Below are 24123 nucleotides of genomic sequence, written 5' to 3'. Positions count from 1 at the left end.
TTTGGAATGAACCCAGTATTTTTTTTTTTTTAACTGAAAAGGCTATATTTTCCAATACTATTTATTCAAAGGGAGTTGAGTGAACTTGACTTTTTGTTTTAAAACTAAAGTTGGACTAAAGAATTTCATCTTAGGCAGATTCTTGTGTTTGAAATAAAATATCTTATTTAACTCTCTTGGAATCAGTTAACATTTATCAGGTGTCTTGAATGGCAGATGTAGCACAGGCGATGGGAGGTGGGGGGAGCCTTAGGAATGAAAGTGTTACAATGAAAAAAAGCAAGAATTTAAACTCCAGTAGACCTGAGTTTGAATCCCAGCCTGCTATTTATTTATTACTTACAAATTACTTCTTGGAGCTTCAGATTCCTCATCTATAAAAAGGAGATAATAATACCTATCTTATAGGAAGAACTGTTTTGAGGATTAGGGTGATATATATATATATATATATATATATATATATATATATATATGGCATAGTATGTGCTTTATAAGATATTATTGTGATAAGCAAATGAATAGACAAATATTTGTGTGTGGTGAGAGTTAGCTGAGTCTTGACAGAAAATGTTTGGCTGACTTGATACAGAATAGAGTGAAGTGATAGTGGCTGCCAACATACTATGTTCTGCTTTTGTTGAAACTTGCAGTTCTCACACTGGTGTTTGCCAACATTGTATTTGACTCCTCACATAGTAGAAGCCAAGTCATTCCTATACAGTATGTATAAGTCATTTGGAAACATTTGTAGGATGTACTTTTAAACCTCTATTGCAGTTTAGTTGAGAGGGGAGAATCTCAGGTTACCACAAGTAGTGAAATCAGGTGGCAGGGTGCCTCTCTGGGTTTGGCACCTAGATTCAGTTTCCTGAATGATGTAACCATCAAAAGGAAGACTTGCCACCCAGGGTGAAATGTTCGATGACAGTGAGTGTGGCAGGTGAACTGAATAGGATAGGATGAAAAGATGAACTTATTTTGTTTGTTGAAGGTAGTGCTTTATTCACCTGTAAACATTTATGGAGCACCTACTACATGCTAGGTATGGTTCTGGGTGCTAGGAATATAGTGGTAGTGGTGGAAAGCCTTTTTTTCTGATATTGTAGAGCTTACATTCTAGTGAGGGAGAGTGCAAATAAATATAAAATATAGTGACTCTCAGGTAAGGCTAAGTACCATGGGAGAAATAAAACAGGAGAAGCAAATAACACGTTACAGAAGATTTTATTTTTTATTTGTTTAATATACATAATTTTATTACAAAATAAAAAACACACAAAATGCAACAATCTAGAAAACCCAAAATTTACTATTGATACTAATTCCTATGAGTTTGCTGTGCTGCCATACACAGGAAATTAAAGAAACCATTAAATATTTAGAAACATTTAACATCAGAAGCCTTAAAATCTAACTATATGTAGTAGCCCCTCAAAAAGCTACAACCTGCATTTTTATAAAAGTATTTTCTCTACAAAGAATCTTATCAGCTATACAAAAATCTGTACAGTTTTTATACTGAAGCTAATATTGAGCTGCACTTGAATTCACATTCTTTTTACAAAAAGAAATATATTGGTTGATTCAAAGAGGAATGGAGAGGGAGGGAGGGAGGGGGGAGAGAGAGAGAGTGGAGAGAGAAACATCAATGATGAGAGAGAATCATTGATTGGTGGCCTCCTGCACTCCCCCCTACTGGGGATGGAGCCTGCATGTGCCCTTGACTGGAATTGAACCCAAGACCCTTCAGTCTGCAGGCTGATGCTCTTTCCACTGAGCCAAACCAGCTAGGGCTGAATTCACATTCTTAGCAAAACAATTGCCTGAGAGCACACACACATACTCCACACACATCATTACAGGACAGCCTTTATTCTTCATCTTCATCTTCTTCTTCTTCTTCATCATCATCATCTTCCTCTTCCTCCTCCTCCTCATCTTCTGGTTCATTTTTCTTCTTTGAGCTAGTTGGCCTGCCAGGGCCCTTCTTTCCCACTTCACGTTTGCCCTTGGCACAGTATGCAGCAATATCCTTTTCATATTTCTTCTTTAGCTTAGATGCTTTTTGTTCATATGGTTGCTTATCTTTGGCTGATTGCTCAGACCACATTTCACCCAGTTTTTTTTGCAGTATCCCCAATGGATAAACCAGGGTGTTCACTTTTGATTTTTGGGCAATGTTCAGAGCAAAACAGGAAGAAGGTTGATGGAAGCCTTTTAGGAGCATTGGGATCTTTTTTCTTTCCTTTCTTGTCACCTTTGGGGAGAACATAATTTTTCATCTCCCGGTCACAGCGAGCTTTGTCACTCTTTGCCATATCTTCGAACTTTGACTTTTCCTTTGCATACATGGTCTTCCATCTCTCTGAACATTTCTTGGAGAATTTGGAAAAATTGATGGAAGAGTTGGGATGTTTCTTCTTGTGCTCTTCCCGGCAGGTTTGCATGAAGAAGGCATTTGAGGACATCTTGCCCCCTGGCTTGTTGGGGTCTCCTTTACCCATGATGACAGACGACGTCCATTTAATAGTAGGTTTTCCTCAGAGTGCCGTGGAGCGGCCGGGTCTGACCGAGACGCTCCCTCGCTGGGCTCCAGCGTGAACTGGTTTATTGCTAAGCCAGTCCTCAGCCTCTTGTTTTTGGGTGTTTATTTTTATTTTATTGATTTATTTAATATTTTTAATTAATTAATTTTTGAGAGAGAGAGAGATATTAGAGAAACATTGATGTGAGAGTGAAACATCGATCGATGGGCTGCCTCCTGCACACTCCCTGCCAAGGATTGAGCTGCATCGTGGCCATGTGCCCTGACCAGGAATTGAACTGGCAATATTTTTGTGTACAGGATGATGCCCAATCAATTGAGCCACCTGGCTGGGGCTGGGTGTGTATGCTTATTTTTAGAGAGGATCTCACTTAGGGATGATAGGGAAGACTTCTCTGAGAAGTAACAAATGAACAGAACCCAGAATAAAGCCAGTGAGTGACCCTCTAAGAAAAAGAGTCCAAATGATGATTTAAAAAAAAAATTTTTTTAAATTCTTTATTGTTTAAAGTATTACATATGTCTCATTTCCCCCCCAATTGATCTCTCCCAGGCTATTCCCACCCCCAGCACATCAAATGATGGGTTTTAAAGTAACCCTTTATTTATTTTTAAATCTTTATTGTTGAAAGTATACATATGTCCCCTTTTTTCTCCCATTGACCCCTTATAGCCAGTCCCCCCACCCCAGGCCTTCACCCCCCTATTGTCTGTGTCCGTGGGTTATGCATATATACATACAAGTTCTTTGGTTGATCTCCTCCCATTCACCCCCTTTAGAAGGGGTAGGAAGAGTGGAGGTAGCACGGACTTCCCAAGTTGCTTTTAGAGCAGTGGTTCTCTACCTTCCTAATGCCGCGACCCTTTAATACAGTTCCTCATGTTGTGGTGACCCCCAACCATAAAATTATTTTTGTTGCTACTTCATAACTGTAATTTTGCTACTGTTATGAATTGTAATGTAAATATCTGATATGCAGGATGTATTTAGGCGACCCCTGTGAAAGGGTCGTTCGACCCCCAAAGGGGTCGAGACCCACAGGTTGAGAACCACTGCTTTAGAGGGTGGAGGAGGAGAGGATTTCCTTGTTAAATGATTGAAATTAGCCCATATTAATTCTTAAGTGTCTATTGTAGGGATGGAGTGGGTCTGGTACAGTTGAAAATCAGCCTTCATGTCATCTTTGGGACATATACTAGAGGTTACACCACTCCAGAAAATATACATTTAGGTATCCAGGAGACTTAACAATTCTCCCCTCACCACACATAGTACTTTGAAAAGTAATATATAGTCTTGGATTATATCTATCAGAATATAAATGTAAATCTATGGGCTCCACAATAGGTCCAATAAATCAGAATATTTGAGGATGGTACCTCAAATTTTAGTAAGTTATTCCATATCCATACTGAAGTTTGAAAATTACTGTTTGTAATCTTGTTGATAGAAATCATTTTTATCCCAGGCTTAGTGGATGGGCAGGCAAGTACCTGCTTATTTAAGATTCGTTACTTTTCATAATTTACATTGGAGCTTGCATTTCCTTTTGCTTGATTTAATTCTTGGCTTTAATCTCTGTTACACTGTAGCTTCCATACTAAGATGTGTTGATAAGTCAGCAGAAAACAAAACTATTGTCCTCTTTGCTTTTATTATTTTGCATTTTCACCATCAGCCACATCCCTGGGAAGGAGCAACCTCTGAAAGGAGAATGCTGAATTGGCTATATAGACTGATGTGCTTTAGAAAAAAACTTGCTTATATTCAATAGTTTTTTTGCGTTCTGTTAGTTGAAAATTTTAGTTGCTGTGTTTAAGGTTTTAAATTTTTTCATAGGTTTTTAAATCTAATATACAAAATGCTAAATGAAAGAGAAAACAGAATAAAGATATTGAGGTATTTAATATATTTAATAGTAGACATCAATAAATATTAATTCGATGCAAGGAAAGGGATGGAAACAACTAGCAATGGCAGATTTAAACCATCTGCAGATGGTCAAACCAGATCCTTAAAGGTGTTCTTAAACATTCTAGTGGACACACAATTGAAGAAAGTATGCACTGTGTTCCCCATGTTTAATTTTAGTGTTACTACTGATGTTCATTGTCAGGTTGTGGGAAGACTAGTAGCCAGGAAGCCTGTCTACCAGGACCCATCTCCAGGCCAGTAGCTAAGCTTAAGACTTCACTACCTTGCCTTTTGGGTACTGTTAGGGCTACTGTCTTCCTTTCTTGGAAAGAGGTTGAACCTTTTAGAAACTGAAAGGGCCTTAGAGTGAATTAAAGTCTATACTTTTATTTTACTGTTAAAGAAACCAAAATTCAGAGAAATGAAAATTTCTCCTAGGCCTTCATACTAGAATATGAAGCCTGGAAATGTGGTTTCCTTCAATGGGGCCATCCATTTGAGTCTTTTTTTTTTAAGTTCCCTTTTCTCCCTGGCTGGTGTGGGTCAGTTGGTTGGGTGTTGTCCAGTGCACCAAAAGGTTGCTGGTTTGATGGTCAGGGCACTTGTCCTGGTGTTGAGCCTGATGCCCGGTAGGGGGCATGCAGGAGGCAGCCTATTGATATTCTGCTCTTATATGGATATTTCTCTTACTCCCTTTCCTTCCTCTCGCTCTCTCAAACACACACACACACACACACACACACACACACACACACACTAGAGGCCCGGTGCACAAAAATTTGTGCACTCGGAGGGGGTCCCTCAGCCTGGCCTGTGCCCTCTCGCAGTCTGGGACCCCTTAGGGGATGACCACCTGCTTGTTTAGGCCCGCTCTTTGGGGAATTGGGCCTAAGCTGGCAGTCAGACATCACTCTGGCAGCCCGGCAGCCCTCGGGGGATGTCCATTTGCCAGCGGGGAGCAGGCCTAAGCTGCAGTCGGACATCCTTAGCGCTGCTGAGGAGGCGGGAGAGGCTCCTACCACCACCGCTGTACTGGCAGCCATCAGCCTGGCTTGTGGCTGAGCAGAGCTCCCCCTGTGGGAGCGCACTGACCACTAGGGGGCAGCTCCTGCATTGAGCGTCTGCCCCCTGGTGGTCAGTGTGTGTCATAGTGACCAGTCATTCCCAGTGGTTCTGCTGTTAGGGTCAATTTGCATATTACCCTTTTATTATATAGGATAGAGGCCTGGTGCATGGGTGGGGGCTGGCTGGTTTGCCCTGAAGGGTATCCCAGATCAGGGTGGGGGTCCCACTGGGGTGCCTGGCCAGCCTGGGTGAGGGCTGATGGCTGTTTGCAGCTGATCACACCCCCTTCATTGTGGGGGTCCCCACTGGGGTGCCTGGCCAGCCTGGGTGAGGGGCTGATGGCTATTTGCAAGGCTGGTCAAGCCCCCCCCCCCCAGTGGGGACCCTCACCCATGGAGGTTTGGCCAGTCTGGGTGAGGGGCTGATGGCTGTTTGCAGGCTGGTCACACCCCCTTTAGGGTGGGGTGTCCCCACTGGGGTGCCTGGCCAGTCTGGGTGAGGGGCTGAGGGCCGTTTTCAGGCTGCCCAAGCCCCTAGGCAACGAAAGCTCCCAGCCTCTCCTTTTTTTCTTTTTTTTTTTTTATTCTGGGATTTATTTACCTTCTATAATTGAAACTTTGTTGCCTTCAGTGGAGCTCAAGAGCCGGCCGGGAAGCTTAGCTTCCTCCATCACTGGAGCAACCAAGCCTCCTGCTCGCTTCAGCTCTGTGACTGCCGGCCGCCATCTTGGTTGGGTTAATTTGCATATAGCTGCTCTGATTGGCTGGTGGTCGTGGCTTAAGGCATAGCAAAGGTACGGTCAATTTGCATGTTTGTCTTTTATTAGATTAGATATACACATACATATACACACACATGCACACATATATATACATATTTAAAAAGATGTGCCCCTTTCGGCTCTGGCCAGGTAGCTCAGTTGGTTAGTGTTGGTCCAATATGCCAGGGTTGTAGGTTCGATCCCTGGTCAGGGCACACGTATAAGAATCAACTAATGAATGCATAAACGAGTGGAACAACAAATCGATATTCTCTCTTCCTCTCTTTAAAATCAATAAATTAAAAAAAACGCTTTTTTAAAAAAAAGAAGAAAATAAGATAAAATGTTTCCCTTTCTCCCAAAAGATGTTATTGTTTCTGTTCAAGGGTTTCTTGTAGTCATTCCATGCTGTTGGTTGTTTTTGACTTTGCCTTTCCAGTGATTGGGTGGCCCTGTTAGGGTATGAATGGCAATTTATATCTTACTTTTAGTAAAACTTAGGTAAAATTTAAGAGAACTCTTGAAATTAAGGCAGATGAGAGTAACAGTAACTGGCCCCGAGTCACACTGCAAAGCAGCAGACTCTTTGCACACTGCAAAGCAGCAGGTCTTTTTGGCTTGGCACCAAATACTGAGTGGGGCAAAAGTAGGTTTACAGTTGTTCGTATGGAAAATAATACAATAAATAACAATACAAGAATAAACTTTCTTGTACACGTATTTATTTCCTTTTCTTTCCTTTTCCTTAAACTTAGTCTTACAAGAGGTATAGTGTGGCAGAGAGGCTTGAGTTGGGAGTTTAGATTCTAAGTCAGCCGTGGGCAAACTACGGCCCGCAGGCCGGATCCGGCCCGTTTGAAATGAATAAAACTAAAAAAAAAAAAAAAGACCGTACCCTTTTATGTAATGATGTTTACTTTGAATTTATATTAGTTCACACAAACACTCCATCCATGCTTTTGTTCCGGCCCTCCGGTCCAGTTTAAGAACCCATTGTGGCCCTCGAGTCAAAAAGTTTGCCCACCCCTGTTCTAAGTCATAGGCCCAATTTTGCTTCAAGCCTCCGTTTCATCTCTTTCGGCCTTATTTTCCCCATCTTTAAAATGAAAGGCTGGACTGGAAGATAATTGATCCAGGGATCTCTCTAGCTCTGATTCTCTTTGATTTCATGAACCTTGGAATGGCCACAGCTTGCAGTTTGCTCTGACACACAGATTCTGCATTGGAACTTTTACCACAATACGCCTTGAGTGGTCTCAGGCTAATATTTTTTTCTAGGAGTAATGTTTCTGAGAGTGTGGGTTTTATAAATAAGCCATGTTTTTGTTTATTTCTTTTGTTTTGTCTTAAAGAGACGGTAAACGATGAAAAATAAGAGTTATTGAAGTCTTGGATTGTGGGAAGTATGTTAATGTGTATCTCAAGGAACTGTTCTAGACTAGCAAATGCTTTGTTAGATTTATACAGGACAGTGATTTTCAACTATTGTGCCACAGGAATTTTTAAAGCATACAATACCTGACTATTTAGTCAGGAAATAGTTTATTTCCCTTAGTTTGTCAATTAAAAAATGACAACAGCCAACACAATAGCTGTCCAGTATGAATGAATCAAAATGATACCTATTTTTTTGGTCAGATCAGCAAAAATATTTTTTGGTGTGCCGCAGAATTCTACTAACTAGTTATGTGTGTCAAAAGATGAAAAAGGTTGAAAATTGCTGATATAAGGTGGCACAGTATTGTGGCATTCTCCTGATGCTATTTCAAATAACAAGGGACTACTATAAGGAAGTTCAAAGTCCATAGTTAGTTTCCACCTTTGGAAAAGGAGGGCTGGCTTACCCCAGGCTGGGAGAGCTACTGAGGACAGGAATTCAAGCTTCCTTGGAACTCCCACTTCCTAGTGGTATGATTTGAGCCCCTCTCAAATCTTTATGACTAGAAAATCTGCAATTGAGGTTTGACTTGTTTAATTTATGGGAGTTTGTTTCCCTTGAAATTGCCATTTCTACCTTAGAATAATGATTCTCATAGGCTGCTCAGAGCTCTTTGATTATGAATCTCCCTGAGCAGGCTTGATGGCTGTATTATAAGGTGATAAAGTACAGTCTGGCTTTGTCTGTACTGGAAACCATTCACCCGAATGCCCTATTCTAAGTGGGTGGGGTTCCTTTCATTCCTGCCTGAACGAAAAGCATTTAGCTGACTTCCTGATCATGCCCTGTCTTGTCCTTCATTTTTTTCATTTTGCTTTTCATTATTCTTTGCTGCAACTCAGCCGGTCTTCCAGTTGTGGCTTCGCACAAGGCAAGAACCACAAAGCTTTGTCCATGTTTGTTATTGGAAAAGAAACTTTACAAGCTGGAGTTAGGGAAAGGATTTAGATCTCTTGCTGTGTTCATAGGATTAGGATGAGAAGTGGGGAAGCTGGGGGGATGTGGGGAGACTTGGATCCAATAAAACACTCCAGATGAAGTATTTGAGAAAATGGAACTTTGAGTTGCTGAAAGAACAAAAATATTTGAGGAATGCTCTTGATTTGATAAATAGGTTATTTTTAGTTTGCAGAAAAAGAGTAATTTCATCAGTGTAGTGGAATCTTGCAGTTGTGTTTGTAACCTAAACTAATCGGTTTAGGCTTGTGCCAGAAAAAACTTTTAGTACTACTTGACTTAACTCCTGCAGCCCTGTGGCTGGGCCTCAGAGCATTGGTTGGTAGTGTGGAGTACTTGGGGGAAAGGGGTGAGCTGCTGCTGCTTGAGATGCTCATGGATGAGAGAGCCCCCTGCCTTAGTGCATGCACTTGGGCTATAGGTCTCTGCTATTGGTGTAATGAGGTGCTTAAATCCAGTGTTCCCTTTTGGGACACCACGCATGACTTTGGGTGGAACTGCCTTATACTCTGATTGGCTGTTTTCCAATTCACTTGGCATTCTCTACCCATCTCTTGGTTCTTGGTTATTTTACTCTGCCTTAAGTGATGTTTATTGGATTTTAAGCTCTCAGTTATCCATTCGGCATACCTTTATTAAGTGCCCATCAAATGTGTGCCTGGCATGAAAGTAGGTGCTAGGTGTCCTTTGGTGTTTGTTTCTTAGAGACTCTAGATTTTATATATGTTAATTCTGTGGAAGAATGCCAACTTGTTGATTACTTTTAAAGTATTGTGATTTTTAATTTTGGGAAAGGCAGTTTATATAAATTACTGGGTCAGTAAAACATGTCGAGTGGTCCATTCTAGTTTGGGTACTATATATGCATTTACAGGAGATAGACCTTCTTAAGATGTGACCATTGCAGATTTTGTAACGGTGTGGGGAAAACAATAGACCAGTGATGGCGAACCTTTTGAGCTCGGCGTGTCAGCATTTTGAAAAACCCTAACTTAACTCTGGTGCCGTGTCACATAAAGACATTTTTTTGATATTTGCAACCCATAGTAAAACAAAGACTTATATTTTTGATATTTATTTTATATATTTAAATGCCATTTAACAAAGAAAAATCAACCAAAAAAATGAGTTCGAGTGTCACCTCTGACACGCGTGTCATAGGTTCGCCATCACTGCAATAAACAGTACAAATTATTGAAGAAAAAATAAAAACAAGTACAAACTAAGTCAGCTGTGCATAGCTAACTACCTAAGTGCTACTTGGTCAGTAAGGTTTATAGCTCCCTGTTAGAGCAAGTTTTGCTTTTATTTCTTTAGCTTTATACACAAGTATGTTAGCCAGCAGCTTTTGAATGTGGCTGTTCATAGTTTTGGGATTTTTCTTCTTGGGCTGGCCTTATTTTTTTGCTTAAATAATCTGTATAACTGATTTTCATGGGAACAAGGAAAATTTAATAGACCAATGAAGCAAAAACAGTGACTAATTCATCTCTTGTGGAGGCCTAGGGGAGGGGTAGTGGTAATGTTCCTGTTTCTCCTCCTGGGCACTGAAGAAAGAGGCTACAAATGAAAGTGGAAGTTCTCCTTTAATTACTTGTAGCATTGCCGTAGGTCAGCAAATTATTTAAAATACGAGCCTCAGTTTCTTTACATATAAAATGATTTGATAATACCTCCTCATAGAATTATTGTGAGGATGAGTCGAGAGTATGGTAGTGAAAGCACTTTGTACTATGAAATAATATATAAGCATTAGATACTATTATGAGAGGTATATTATTTAGGGAGGAGGAGGAGGCATGGACTTTTGAGGCTTCCAGTAGGACATTCTAAGGAGTCTTTTTGATGATTCTGGACTTCCTTTAGTTGGTGTTAGTAGGAAAATAGTATTTTTCAATGTTATTTGAAAGGGGTATACATGTGGGAGATGAATTCTTTCTTATAAATCTACTAGAGGCCCGATGCATGAAATTTGTGCAAGAGTAGGCCCTCGAAGCCCCGGCTGCCTTGGCCCTCGCAGCCCCAGCTTTGTCCAGAAGGTTGTCTAGACAGTCATTCCGCTGTTCTGCTGCTCGGTCAATTTGCATATTATGCTTTTATTATTATAGATATAAGTATATGTATTCTTATAAGAACATAAATATGGCACTTCTCATAATTTTCAACTATTTAGTCATTGAACATTTACTGAACTATGCCACATTCTATGCATATGCTTGGATTCATAGATGAAATACAAAATCTTGACCACTTAAGAGCTCAAGGTTTGTGAGGGGAGATAAATAAGTAGATAATTATACTGCAGAATAAGTGGTGTGCTCTTTCAAAAGGGCCTGTTCTTACTTGATTCCTCTCAACTTCCTCTCCACACTTTGTTTACACACTGAGAGATCTTGTTTACAAGCTGTGAGGCCTGGAGAACTGAAGCAGTTTGCCTGACGTCATGACCATAGCTAGTCAGTAGTAAAGCTAGAACTGAAATCCGAGTTGTCATACTACTCACTGTCTCTTTCAGCTACGTTCTTAGTTCCATCAGCACTGATCTTGACTTTCATTCCTGCCCTGGATCCTTACTCATTTCAAAGAGGTGTCTCTCTTCCTGCTCCACCATCTTTTTTTTTTTTTTTTAATGGTTTTTTATTGATTTTTAGAGTGAGAAGAAGGGAGAGGAATAGAGGGATAGAAACATTGATGAGAGAAAAACATCATAGATTGGCTGCCTCCTGCACGCCCCCCACTAGGATTGAGCCCACAACCCATGCATGTGCCCTGACCGGGAATCGAACCAGTGACCTTTTGGTTCATGGGTCAATACTCACCCACTAAGCCATACAAGCTGGGCTGCTCCACCATCTTTTCAAGCTTCTGTTCTTATTACCTTATCTCATAGTTACTATTGTAGGAAGACCTGGGAGTCTTAAGTTTGAGCTTATTGAGGTAGAAGAGTGGTTCTTAGCATTGGCTGTACATTAGAATGGCTTCTAGTACTTTTATAAAATACTGATAACTAAGGTTCTGATTTTCTTCCATATTTGTTTATATATTTATTGAGATATATCTTACAGTATAATACACAAAATTTTCAGAAACAAATTTTTATGTATATATTCATATAATCCTTATATCAGACTCATGAAGATATTATAATCTCTACTGGAGGCCCGGTGCATGGATTTGTGCAAAGCTGGGTTCCTCAGCCTGGCCTGCACCCTCTCACAATCCTCGACCCCTCAGGGGGATATAGCAGTGCTGAAGCGGCAGGCAGCTGGCAGCTGGGGAGGAGCCCCAGCCAGGGCCGGGCGCAGCTCTGCTGCTGCTCATTTCGGCCCTGCTGTGCCTGCTGCAGCCACCACTGCCCAGTAGCGCTGCCGCGGCCGCAGCTGCACTTGCCAGCCCTGAGCCCAGCTTCTGGAGGTCGTAAAATGGAAAGAAACTTCTTACTAGGGGTAGAAATAACAACGACTCCCCCCAAATGTGCTTTGAAATTAAAATGGCAAGAGAAAACCTTTATGACTCTGGCCCTCTAGTATGTACAGCCCTGTATTCTGTTCCTGATAGCTTCAAGGGAAAGTTTATGGAAAGGCATTTTTACCTTCCACTGTCGTAAGGGAGATTTCTGTATAAACACAAGACTTCTAGATTGATACTCTGGGCATTTTACAAGTCAGTCCAAGGGAAGTGGCAATCTAAGCTGGATGTGAGAAAAAAAGGTTTGGGACCTTTGGGTGACTTGAAACTACTGGGACTTGCAACTCATACATGTTGCAGCTCTATGTTAGTGCCCCACTAAACAAAACCAGAAGAGTTCCTCAGCCCTGCATTCTTTTTGATCCATCACTTTTGCTTTTAACACTACGGTGTCGGGTGAATTTCCCGCCAAAATATAAGATGGCGCGGGCAATTATTTAGGTTTCCCGCGCAAAATCAGAGTTAGTTTAAAATGCCTATATCTTTTGAAGTATGGGTTCGATTGAAATGAAATTTTCGGTTTCTTGTGTAAAAAATGAAAATTTATTCAATCACAGACATTTTTTTTATCTATTCAGTACATAAATAATTCGATATATATAAACTAAATACGAAAAACCCAAAAAATACTTATTACCTAAAAATATACACATATTTTTAAAGTTTAAAATAAAATTTTCATAATAAATCAAAACAAATAGAAATTAATAGTTTTTTAGCGTATGATATTTTTCAAAACACGCCCCTTTATGTAGAGGTATATTGCAAAATTTGCACATGTAGCGTGTCTCACTGCGCAATTTATGAACGGAACATATGCGACACCTTCTCAAAATGTTTTTCTTTTTTCCACTTCCGACAATTGCCTGTAACGTATGCTTTCTCATGTCCATCGATAGCCTGCATGGTGGATCAGATGTAGGTGGTTTAGCCCGCATTCCAGAAGTAGACGGTACTGGTTGAAGGTCTGGAACAATGTCCATGTCCTCTGGAATATCATCCGTCAACCAGTGGATAGCTGTTTGTTTCAAAAACATTTTAAAACCCATTTTTCTTTGCCTCACTGATTTGTAAACTGCATAAGAATTAAATAATGCGCAATTTATCATATACATTGCCAACCTTTTTTGTCCATTTGACCGTCCTCCGCAATATCGAATAATATGAAAGGTATTGGTCGGCCCGGTCAACACCTTTCATATGTTTATTGTAGTCAATGAGTGCATTCGGTTTGACAATTTTCTTTTTTGATGTTCTGTCAATATTATGACTTTCTTCCATCTCCGCAGAATGAATCGAAGAAATCAGGTATACAGGCTTTTTTGATTGCCACACTTGTAACAATATATCATTTTTCCTTATAAATTTTGTTTCACCTTTTTTCAAAGAAATTGTTTGAAAATCTTTAGGTATACCTCGATTTTTCCGGATTGTTCCACATATTCTGAATTTGTTTTTCATAAGTGCTTCACAATTTGCGACGCTATTATAATAATTGTCCATATATGTATGGTACCACGAATCAGTGTATGGAGACACTACTGTTTGTATCGTTTCCAATAATCGCTTTCCTTCGCCGCAATAAATTTCCATGTTACAGATATATCCTGTATCACTTTCGCACAACAAACGAACCAATATTCCATATTTAACGATCTTGCCAGCATTATATACCCTAAAGAATAATCTTCCCCTCCAAGGTACGATCCCTTCATCTAGTGATAATTGCTGATGAGGTTTGTAAATATTTATAAATTTAGGCACAAAATAATCTAGTACTGGTCTCACTTTGCAAAGTCTATCTGATTCATTTACGATATCCGCATTATTATTGAAGTGCCAAGCTTTCCATATCTGTCGGAACCTGTCTCTCGTCATCGTTTTACCAAAATATGGCGTCTCCGTCCATGGCTCCGTGGTCCAATAGTCATCTCTTCTATCTTTGCGCACCTGTCCCATGAGAACAATTAACCCTAAAAACTTCTTCATCTCTTGAGGGGTTATATCTTTCCACTTTAGGCTTTTTTTTGAAAGTTTGAAATTATTCCTATTTTGATTATAATACCTGTTTGACTCCTCTACAAGAAATTCAAAAAAATCATCTCCGATAAATAATTTCACGGCATCTTCTATATTATTTATAACAGCATCTGTGTTTAATCCTTGATGCCCTAAAAAATCTTCTAAGACCGGTGGATTATCAACATGCGACCATTCTTCTCTCCCGCCTTCTATATCTGACTCTGAGTCAGAGCTGGAGCTCGAAATTCTTCGTCGCCTCAATGTCCTGGGACGCACCATTACTTCATCATCACTAGAATCTTCATCACTTGTACTCGCATTTTCAAGATCGCTATCACAAGAATAATTGGACAACTTGTCTGCACAAAACTCATCATCACTATAGTCTGAATGCTGCGACATTCTAGGTTAAAGCAAATAAAAATAATACTAACTGAAAATAGCGGTACTCCGATAGATATCTGATATAAAAAAATAATTATTATGCGAACACTTTGCGGAACGATTTTATTTTATTTGGTTAAAAAATTCTATATGAATGTCTTTATCACAATATATTTAAATATTTAAACACGTAATAATATTCACAAAACTCAAAACTAAAGACGTCCGGACACAAGAAGTATTTCTCAATAACTATTCTCTTTGCATGGTGAGATATCCAGGGATATCGGTTATAAAATGAGAAAACAATACATTGGTACCCTAACGGTATTGTACTCGACCAGCGCCATAAAGTGTTCTCTACTTACAAGGGATTTTTATGATACCTATTACCCCAATGGGTATGAAACGGTTCGCATACGCAGGTAGGTATCTTTGTGAACGGCAAACAAACAAATATTTGGTAATACGCAGTTACAATCGGCCCGAGTTTACACGTTTTCCGCACTCCACCGCAAATCTATATGAACCGAGTTAAGACGGCTCCCGCGGAGTACGCGCAATTCACGCGAGCCGACTTAACTCGTTTCCCGCAATCCAAGTGTTAAATAGCCAAACGTTCCTAAAAAGCTGTCTGTATGCATTTTTTCACTCCACTTAGTCTGCTCCAGTCTGGCTTCTGCCCCTCTCATTTCTCTGTAACACCTCATAGTAAGTTCACTGATGTCCTCCATGAAGCTGAATTCAAAAGACATTGTAAGTCTTTAATTGTCTCAGTGAAGCTGACACTCTTGACCACTCCTTCCAGAAACTCTCTTTTCTCTTAGCTCCAGTGACATAACAGTGTCCTAGTCTTCCTCCTACTCTTGTTTTTACAGGCTCATCCTCCCTTCTGGAGCTATTAAATGTTCTGTCCCAGGCCCTCCTCTCCTCTCATAGTAGACACTCTCCCAGAGTGATCTCATCTACCTCACTAGTAACCACACATCTATGCACATGACTCATAAATTTGTGTCTCCATCTCAGATCATTGTCACCCAGGTACTGGAGATACAGTGATAAGCTAGATAGAAGGTGGGGATAGGGGTGGGGAGGAGGAGACAAGCGATAAACAAATAGAAAAAATATCAGACAGGGTTAAGTTTTAAAGTGAGCATAAACCAGGGTGATATTTTAGAGGTTGAGAGGTACTTTATATTGGCTGGTTTTTCTGTTGTGTACTATACAGCAAATGCCACAAAGACAGGTCTTTCTACTTACTGTTTTATCCCGTGTTTAACCTCAAAGCTTGATGCATTTCAGGCAGTCAGTATTTGAATGAATGAATAAACTACTCATCAGTCTTACGTTCGATTTGTGATGTCTGGGCTGTGGATCAGGACTGGCTTTCTTTAGGGTGAGATCTGAGAGATAATTCCTTAGGTGATGTTTACCTTGGGCCAAGCGCAAGGAAGTCTAGTCTCAGTTATAGACTACTTGTTAGGAAAAGAAACAGTAGAGCCAGGTAGCGGTCCTTGAGAGCCTTCTTTTAATTGATACCCTAATCAAAAGTTAGTCTTATCAATTGTTTATTTTTTTATTTTTTCAACTGTTTATTTATAGTGCTTCCATTCCAAAGTGCTTGAAAGTTCTTAAACCCTTTCCTTCCAATTCCAGTCTTGCTTATACTCTTGGTTCTTTGTTAGGTAAGGTGAAAAAACCCTGACGTTTAGAGATGGGGTTACTGGATTCTAGTCCTGTCTCTGTTTCTAGTTTCCTAAAAAGGTCACAAGTCTCTTAGTCTGCCTGCTCATCTGTCATATGGTGGTGGGGGAGGGCAGATAAGAGTATCTGCCTTTTAAAAAAATCTTCACTAGAGGACATTTTCATTGATCTTTAGAGAGGGGAAGGGAAAAGAGAGAGGAAGAAAGAGAAACATCTATCAGCTGCCTCCTGCACGCACCCTACCAGGGATCAAGCCTGCAACCTTTTTGTGCATGGGACAACACCTAGCCAACTGAGCCACACCGACCAGGGTCAGCCACCTCTGTCTTTTTATTGGAGCATTTAATCCATTTGCATTTAAAGTAATTGTTGATAGATATGTGTTTATTGCCATTTTATTATTCATATTTATTACTTTTTTCTTCTTAAAGAAGTCCCTGTAACATTTCTTGTAATACTGGCTTGGTGGTGATGAACTCCTTTAGCTTTTTCTTGTCTGGGAAGCTCTTTCTGTGTCCTTTGATTCTCAATGATAGCTTTGCTGAGTAGAGTATTTTTGGTCGTGGGTTGTTGCTTTGCATCACTTTGAATATTTTGTGCTAGTCCCTTCTGGTCTGCAAAATTTCTGTTGAGAAATCAGCTGACAGTCTTATGGAACTCGCTGGTAGATAGCTAACTGATTTTCTCTTGATGCTTTTATGGTTCTCTCTTTAACCTCTGCCATTTTAATTATGATGTGTCTTGGTGTAGGTCTCTTTGGGTTCATACAGTTTGGGTGGGGTCTCAGGAAATCAGTAGGGGGCGGGGCAGGGCAAAGAGCGTTTAGCCATGTTCATGGAGACTCAGATATGGCACCTGCCTGCCAGTTCCTTGGGGTGAAGGCTCAGCAAAGGAACAGTGGCTTGTGCCAACACTTCTGTCTGGGAGAAAATTGCCCCTCCAGCCCTTATCTCAAAGCCAGACAGTTCAGTTTCTCCCCATGTGTCCCTGGCACCTTTGGAACTGCTGTCCCCAGTGCTGGAGCTCAGAGTGAGTCCAAGTAAGTCCACGCACAAGCCCTTTAAGAGGAACACCTGGGACTCCAGCAGCTATCCGTCTTACTCAGCCACAGTCTTTGCTGGTTTTCACAGCCAGAAGTTAAGGAGACTTCTCTTCCCAGCATTGGAACCCTTGGCTGGGGAGCCCAGTGTGGGGCTGGGACCCGTTACTCCTCTGGGGGAACCTCTGGAGTTGAGCTGAGACCCAGAGAGCATAAAAAAAAGACTTTTCCTGAGGTCTGACAGTATGTTAGTGGCAGAACTCCTGGTTCAAGTTTTTTTTACACTTAGGGGGTACCTCTTCTTTTCTCCACTTTAGTCAGAAAAGATCACTTGCTCTGGATTCTCTTCCATTGTGGGCAGGTGGGGTGGGAGGTGGGAGATAAAAAGATGGGGCTTCTAGAAATGGACGTCTTCTGCAGCTTGTTTCTTCCTCCGCCTTGACCTGGAGTGTTCTGAACTCCAACATGAAGTGACTTGAGTGTGGAAGCTGGTCAGTGATGGCATTCAGATGATCTGCTTTTACCAACCTGGTGACCTGGTTGGCTCTCACCAAGCTGCTGCACTCTTCAGGCCCAGACCCAGTGATTGCTTGGTCCCACCCCTTCCTGCCATCAGCCTGTTTACCAGGTTGGCTTTTGGGTGAAGAGACAGTATAGGGCAGAAAAAAACTTTAAAATCCCTCTGGCTTTTTTCCTGAACAATCCTGAGGATGCTACCTCAGCAATTATAGGGGAAAAAACAACTATTTCCTGCTTCTCAGTATACACAATGGGCACTAGATTTGATTTCTAGGACTTCGGATATTATGATTAGTTCGGATTTAAACTTTTATCCTACCCTCTCATTTTTCACCTTTACACTTTGTTCTGTGCTTACATCTGGATGCCTCGAGGTTAATTAGTAGATGAGGGGTGGCCAGTCCAGCAGAATTGCAGGTAATGGTTTCTCTGTGATCCCTAGTCATTCTGGTTCTCTCTGAGATCAGATTTTCTGTTACAGCAAGTAAAGTTATCACTGAGGACACTCAGCTGAAGGGCCTTAAGGGTGGTGATTCTAGAGACTGCAGATGACCCAGAGTTATTTCAGTTCAGATAATATCTATTGATTCATCTTCAAGTTTCAGTGACTCTTTTCTCTATCAATTACATTCTGTTCTTAAGCTCATTCAGTGAATTTTTAAAATTTCAGGTACTGCATTTCTGTTCTATAATTGCCACTTTAAAAATTTTTAAATTTCTTTGCTGAGTTATAATAGCTACTTAAGTATCCTTGTCTGATAATTCCAACATCTGGGTCATCTTGGACTTGCCCTCTGCTGATTGTCTTTTCTCCTGCAGAGGGGTTTAATTGCTAGTTCTTTATGTAATTTGGGTTTCTATCTGAAGATAAATGAATGTGAATGTTATGTTATGGAGAGACTGGTTTCTGTTGATTTTAGTAGGTAGTTAACTTGGTTATAATCGCAAACCCTGTCTTACCTGTGGGGGGTGGCAGTTCAAATCTCAGTCTAGTTCTTTTATCCTTTGCTGAGGTCCTTGGATTCTGCCCTGTGCATATATGGTTCAGGGGTCAGCGAGAAATTTGGGCAGAATTTATACATAGAACCTAGATTTTCCTTTTGCGGCTCTCCCTTATCATCATCTCTGGCTGTTCTGGGCTCTGTCTTTGGTTCCTCTGGACAGCCTAGGTTTTTATTTTTCTTAAATTTTTATTTGTTGATTGATTTTTAGAGAGAGAGGAAGAGGAGGGGGGAGAGCAACATCAACCTGTTGCTGCACCTATTCATGCATTCACCAGTTGACCCCTGTATGTGCCCCGACTGGGGATCGAACCAGCAACCTAGGGTTTGTTTTTATTAAATTGGAACTTCAGATAGTTGTTTAAAATTTTTTATCCCGAGTTTATAGTTGCTATCTGTGGGAAGATAATATTGGAAGCAGAATTCTGTACTAGCATTTTTATCTATTATCAAAGTGTTTTGGGAGCAAAAGTGATACATATTTAAGAAAGCTTTAATCTTCAGCAGTCAAATGATGGACTGATGCATTTCTTCAGTGTGGTTTGTTAATTACCTCAGGTGGACTCAATCACATTCACTTTAACTTGCTTTGCAACCTTGGGCAAGTAAGTCTTTTCTCTTTTCCTCTCTGGGACTCACTTTCTTCTCTGGAAAATGAGGCATTGGGCTCTCCTTATCTGTAAGGGTCCTTTCATCTCTTCTCCACAGATAGAAACATGCACACCACTCTCACCACCAACAGGAACAAGCACAGAGAAGTTGCCTGAGGGAAGTGATGTGGGTGGATCTCTGGGTGGAAAGCTCTCTGAAGGGGCAGCACTAAAGAGTTGGAGGATGTTTACAGTCATCCTCTTGTTTCTGGGGACAGAAGGCTAGCACACTGAGGATGCAAGAAGTAAAAGTCATTCAGAAGCAAAGGAAAGAAATCATTTGCTGCTTGTTCCCGCCCCTGAGAAATAGGAGAGAATGTAGACTGTTGAAAACAAATTAGGATCACCCAGAGTTCCTGTTTGATTTTTGGCAGTGCATTTTATCCTGTTTGAGGGGGATAGCCCCCTGGATCTTAGTAATATGCCAGCAAATTTAGCAGTTGGTGGTGGGGGCAGTAGCTGTCAGTAGGGGTGCTGCTTTCACTGTTAGGGCTGCAGAGACCTTAGTGAAGATACACACAAATCTGGCCACTTCCTCGAGTTCAGAATTTGTATGTGGGAGAAGTTATAGTCAATGCGGAGTAAATTATGTGTGTGTGCGTTTAAGGTTGGTGGAGAGGGGGAAAGAGGTGATGGGTGAGGGCAGGACAGGTCTGTGGGCCACTTCTGAAGCTGTTTGAATAGTAATCACACTTAACACTCCGGTGTGGGGTGAATTTCCCGCCAAAATATAAGATGGCGCGGGCAATTATTTAGGTTTCCCGCGCAAAATCAGGGATTTTTATGATACCTATTACCCCAATGGGTATGAAACGGTTCGCATACGCAGGTAGGTATCTTTGTGAACGGCAAACAAACAAATATTTGGTAATACGCAGTTACAATCGGCCCGAGTTTACACGTTTCCCGCACTCCACCGCAAATCTATATGAACCGAGTTAAGACGGCTCCCGCGGAGTACGCGCAATTCACGCGAGCCGACTTAACTCGTTTCCCCCACTCCAAGTGTTAATTCTATTTAGACTGAGTCTTTTACAAAGTATATATGTGGGAGAGAGAGAACTAAAGCTTCTCCCACACTCACCCAGGCCATCCCTTGGGTGCTGCCCCTGATACAGACCCTTTTTTCTATTTTTTTCCTATCTATATTCATTGCTTATTAATCTTTCTTTTCAGGTCATATTGGCTTGAAGCTTCAGGCCCTCCTCATCTTTTTAAAAAAGCCGTACACTATCATTTTATTATTTCTCCATCTTAATTCTAGTCTTCCAGCTCTCTAGGGGGATAGAGCAGGGACGCATTGTGTGTGTGTATGTTATGGTATTGGTGGTGGAAGTGTAGGAATCAGATTTAAGGGACCAGCATCCTTGGTAGGCGGTCAAAGGTGGTCTACAGGATATGGAAGGGGAGGGATGGGCAGTTGCGATGAAAGGAGAGGGGGGTAGTTTGAGTGTAAGACCATGTACAAAAGCTTTAGTTGTCACTGGCATAGCTGTCTTTCCATTCTTCCTCAAGACTAGGATAGACAGATCTTCCATCTTCACTCACTTATATTAGGGGTGAGACTCAATGGGTTATTACACTTTTCAGCTCTCATGTAAAAAGAAGGCTCATTACAAAACTGAAGGGTAAGATTGCAGACAGAGAAGCTCTGTTTTTAGTTTTAATTGATTCTGGGTTGTTTGGGGCCCTTTTGAGAACCCAGTCTAGAAGGCAACCCAATGAGAATGGTGAAGTGGCTTTTTAGGTCAGACAGACTTAGGTTTAAATTCTGACTACCTGGTTACTAGCAAGCTGTAAGACCTTGGACAAGTTACTTGACTCTTGAAATTTAGATTCTTTATCTATAAGGGTAACATTACTGTGTTAATGTCTTACATAAAACATATAACATGTTGCCTTAGGTGTGGTAGATAGCCAAGTGATGTTTGTTTTTCTTACCCACTTTTCTTATTTTTAAGTAGAATCCCAGCTTTAGTTCTAAGCAATTGTGTGATTCACCCTTTCCAAGCTTCAGTTCCTTTCTTAAAAATGAGGGCATTTAACTAGTTGATATCTGTGATCCTTCCCAGCTGTAAGATGTCATATGAATTTTTAGACTGTTGAGGGATGTATAGATCTGTTAATTTAAGGAAAGACAATGTAGTCTGTACTGAGACCATATCATCTGATAGGAAAGGGGAAGTCTCCTGGAGCCAACTCCGCCTCTGCCCTGGGAAAGAGATAGCCAGCTTTCTTCAGTCAGCAGAGTCGGATTCTGCCTTGTCTCTCTTCTGACACTGCACTGTATATGATGGTCTTTGGGACAGGGCTTTGGTTCAGCTTGCCCAGTCTTGGTGTGATTCATGCTTTACCTGTCTCTTTTTTCCTCTTTCTATTTTGTCTAGGTCAAGAGGCAACTGCCACTGAAAGATAGTGAGTGAGTGTTTCCAGGACAACAACCATTGAGGGGAGCAGCTAGAAGCATTGACTGAAAGCTTAAATTACCTAAATGGTAAGTAGGTTGTGCAGTGAAACCTGGCCACACTGGTTTGGGTAATTTATGAAGTCTACAATTTTTCCACCATTATGAGAGAGCGAGGAAAGTCAGTATTTGTTTATAACCATTATGAACCATATACTATGCTAAGTACTTCATAGGGTTTCTGATCTAATCAACTAGCCAGTCTAACGGAGGAAAATCTTTGCATGAAGTTGACAGTCTTTAATAGGCCCAGCTACCATTTATTGAATACTTATTAAATGCCAGGCCCAGTCTACTTGACATACATTATGTCCCTAGGAGGTGAGTGCTGTTATCATCACCAGGAGGAAATGAGCCGAGAGAGGTTAAATAACTTCTCCACATCCACACAGGTAGTAAATGGTAGGACTAGATTCCAAGCCTGGCTTATTTTCATTGTACTCTAACGTCTCTTGAGAAAGTTACTTTTTGGTTGAGGCTGTGACTGACTTTACCTTTAAAAAACAAAGCAGAATAAACAAAAACAAAAAAATTTTCGATTGATAACTAGTTCCTTTTCCTAGGGTTCTGTGTACCAGTATTTTATTGGTTGATGTTGACCAAGAAAGTGGAGAGTAGTAATGAAATAAAATAAACTTGAGCTGTGAGTGCCCAGAGGGCCTCAGAGCTATGGGAAGAGCTTTAGAGTGCATTTTATTCTAAGCAAGTTGGGAGCCACTGGAGAGTAGGGAACAGTGGTCTTGGTCGCCAGGTAGCTGGGTAATAGAGAAAAGTTCTCTGGAAAGAGAGCAACAGGGCAGCCAGAGATCGCGTCTGGGAACTGGGCTCTAGGCATAGGAGTGACTGCACATAGAAAGGAATCTTAGCGAGACCTTTCACTCTCATGATAACCCCTACTGCAAAATAGGCTTAGTCACGGATAGTATAGAACTTTTCTTGAGGGAGTGGGGAAACTTTTGGGCAAATTCTTGTCCTATTAATTGGTTCAGGATTCTTGTTCTATTCCTGTCCCTGGAGCATTTTTCCTACCTCAGGGAATTGGGTTATGAAATTAATTTCTGGTTGGATGGAGTGACAGTCAGGATTCATTTGTTCATTGATCTTTCTGACCAGACGCCAGGGATCGAGCCTGCAACCAAGGTACATGCCCTTGACCGGTATTGAACCCATGACCAATGCTCTGTGGGCCAATGCTCTCACCACTGAGAACAGGCTAGGGCAAGGCAATTCATTTTTGAAGATTCCTAGCCTGGAGAATCAGGAATGCACTATAAAGATAATGTGTCCCTGAGTACTGAAATTAGTTATTTAACATTTTCTCATGTGGTCCTAAGACAAAGGACATTTTGGGCTGGCTTCATACAGGTATTGTACCAGGTGTACCGGTTAATAATGTGGATTTTGTAATCAAAGAAAACATGATAATTTCAAGAGAAACATCAAAAGTGCTTTATTCAAAGTAATGCCCATCGCTAGCTACACATTTCCCCCATCTTTCAGGTAATTTGTGGATACCGTCCCAGTAGAACTTTCCTTGTTTTGAGGCAAACCATTCAGAGACCCAATTTTCCACTTCTTTGTACATTTTGAAAGTGCATGGGCCATCAATCGGAACAAGTGGTAATCTGAAGGAGCAAGGTCTGGTGAATACGGCGGATGGGTTAATTCTTTCCAGGCAAGATCTTTTAACGTGTCTTTAACTGGTTTTGAAGTGTGTGATGGTGCGTTATCATGGAGCAAAATTACTTTGCCGTGTCTTCTGGCCCATTCTGGTCATTTTACGATCAAAGCATGGTTCAAATTGATTATTTGTTGTCAGTAGTGATCAGTATTAACGGTTTCACCTCGTTTTAGAAGCTCATAATACACCACACCTTCCTGATCCCACCAAATGCAGAGCATTCTCTTCTTTCTGAAGCGATTTGGCCTTGTAGTCGATGTGATGGTTGACCTCGATCAACCCATGATTTTGTGCGTTTGGGATTCTCAAAATAAATCCACTTTTCATCGCCAGGCACAATTAGATGCAAAAAAGACTTTCTTTTGTGCCGTTGAAGCAACGTTTTACTGATGACTTTTCGGTTTTCCACTTGTCTTTTGTTCAGTTGATGTGGCACCCATTTTCCTTCCTTTAAAATGTTTCCCATTGCTTGTAAATGATCAGAAATTATTTGCTGAGCAACGTTTAA

General features: G+C 40.9%; 1 protein-coding gene and 1 pseudogene across 3 annotated transcripts in view; one reads left to right on the top strand and one right to left on the bottom strand.

Moving 5' to 3' along the window:
* LUZP1 (leucine zipper protein 1) overlaps positions 1 to 24123 on the top strand; it is an 83980-nt gene that overhangs the window by 36271 nt on the left and 23586 nt on the right. For 2 of the 3 annotated variants that reach the window (XM_070404323.1, XM_070404322.1), the window contains exon 2: positions 21858 to 21964. The exons of the other annotated variant lie outside the window; for it this stretch is intronic. The gene's annotated coding sequence lies outside the window, so the exon portion shown is untranslated. The remainder of the gene's footprint in view (positions 1 to 21857; positions 21965 to 24123) is intronic. 3 annotated transcript variants of the gene reach the window in all.
* LOC139001660 (high mobility group protein B2 pseudogene) lies at positions 1874 to 2507 on the bottom strand (annotated as a pseudogene).

The sequence above is a fragment of the Myotis yumanensis genome, unplaced genomic scaffold (assembly GCF_028538775.1).
Source record: "Myotis yumanensis isolate MYYU_CA2020_CCGP unplaced genomic scaffold, mMyoYum1.0.hap1 SCAF_2, whole genome shotgun sequence".
Taxonomy (NCBI): Eukaryota; Metazoa; Chordata; class Mammalia; order Chiroptera; family Vespertilionidae; genus Myotis; species Myotis yumanensis.
This window is presented reverse-complemented; position numbering and strand designations above follow the sequence as displayed.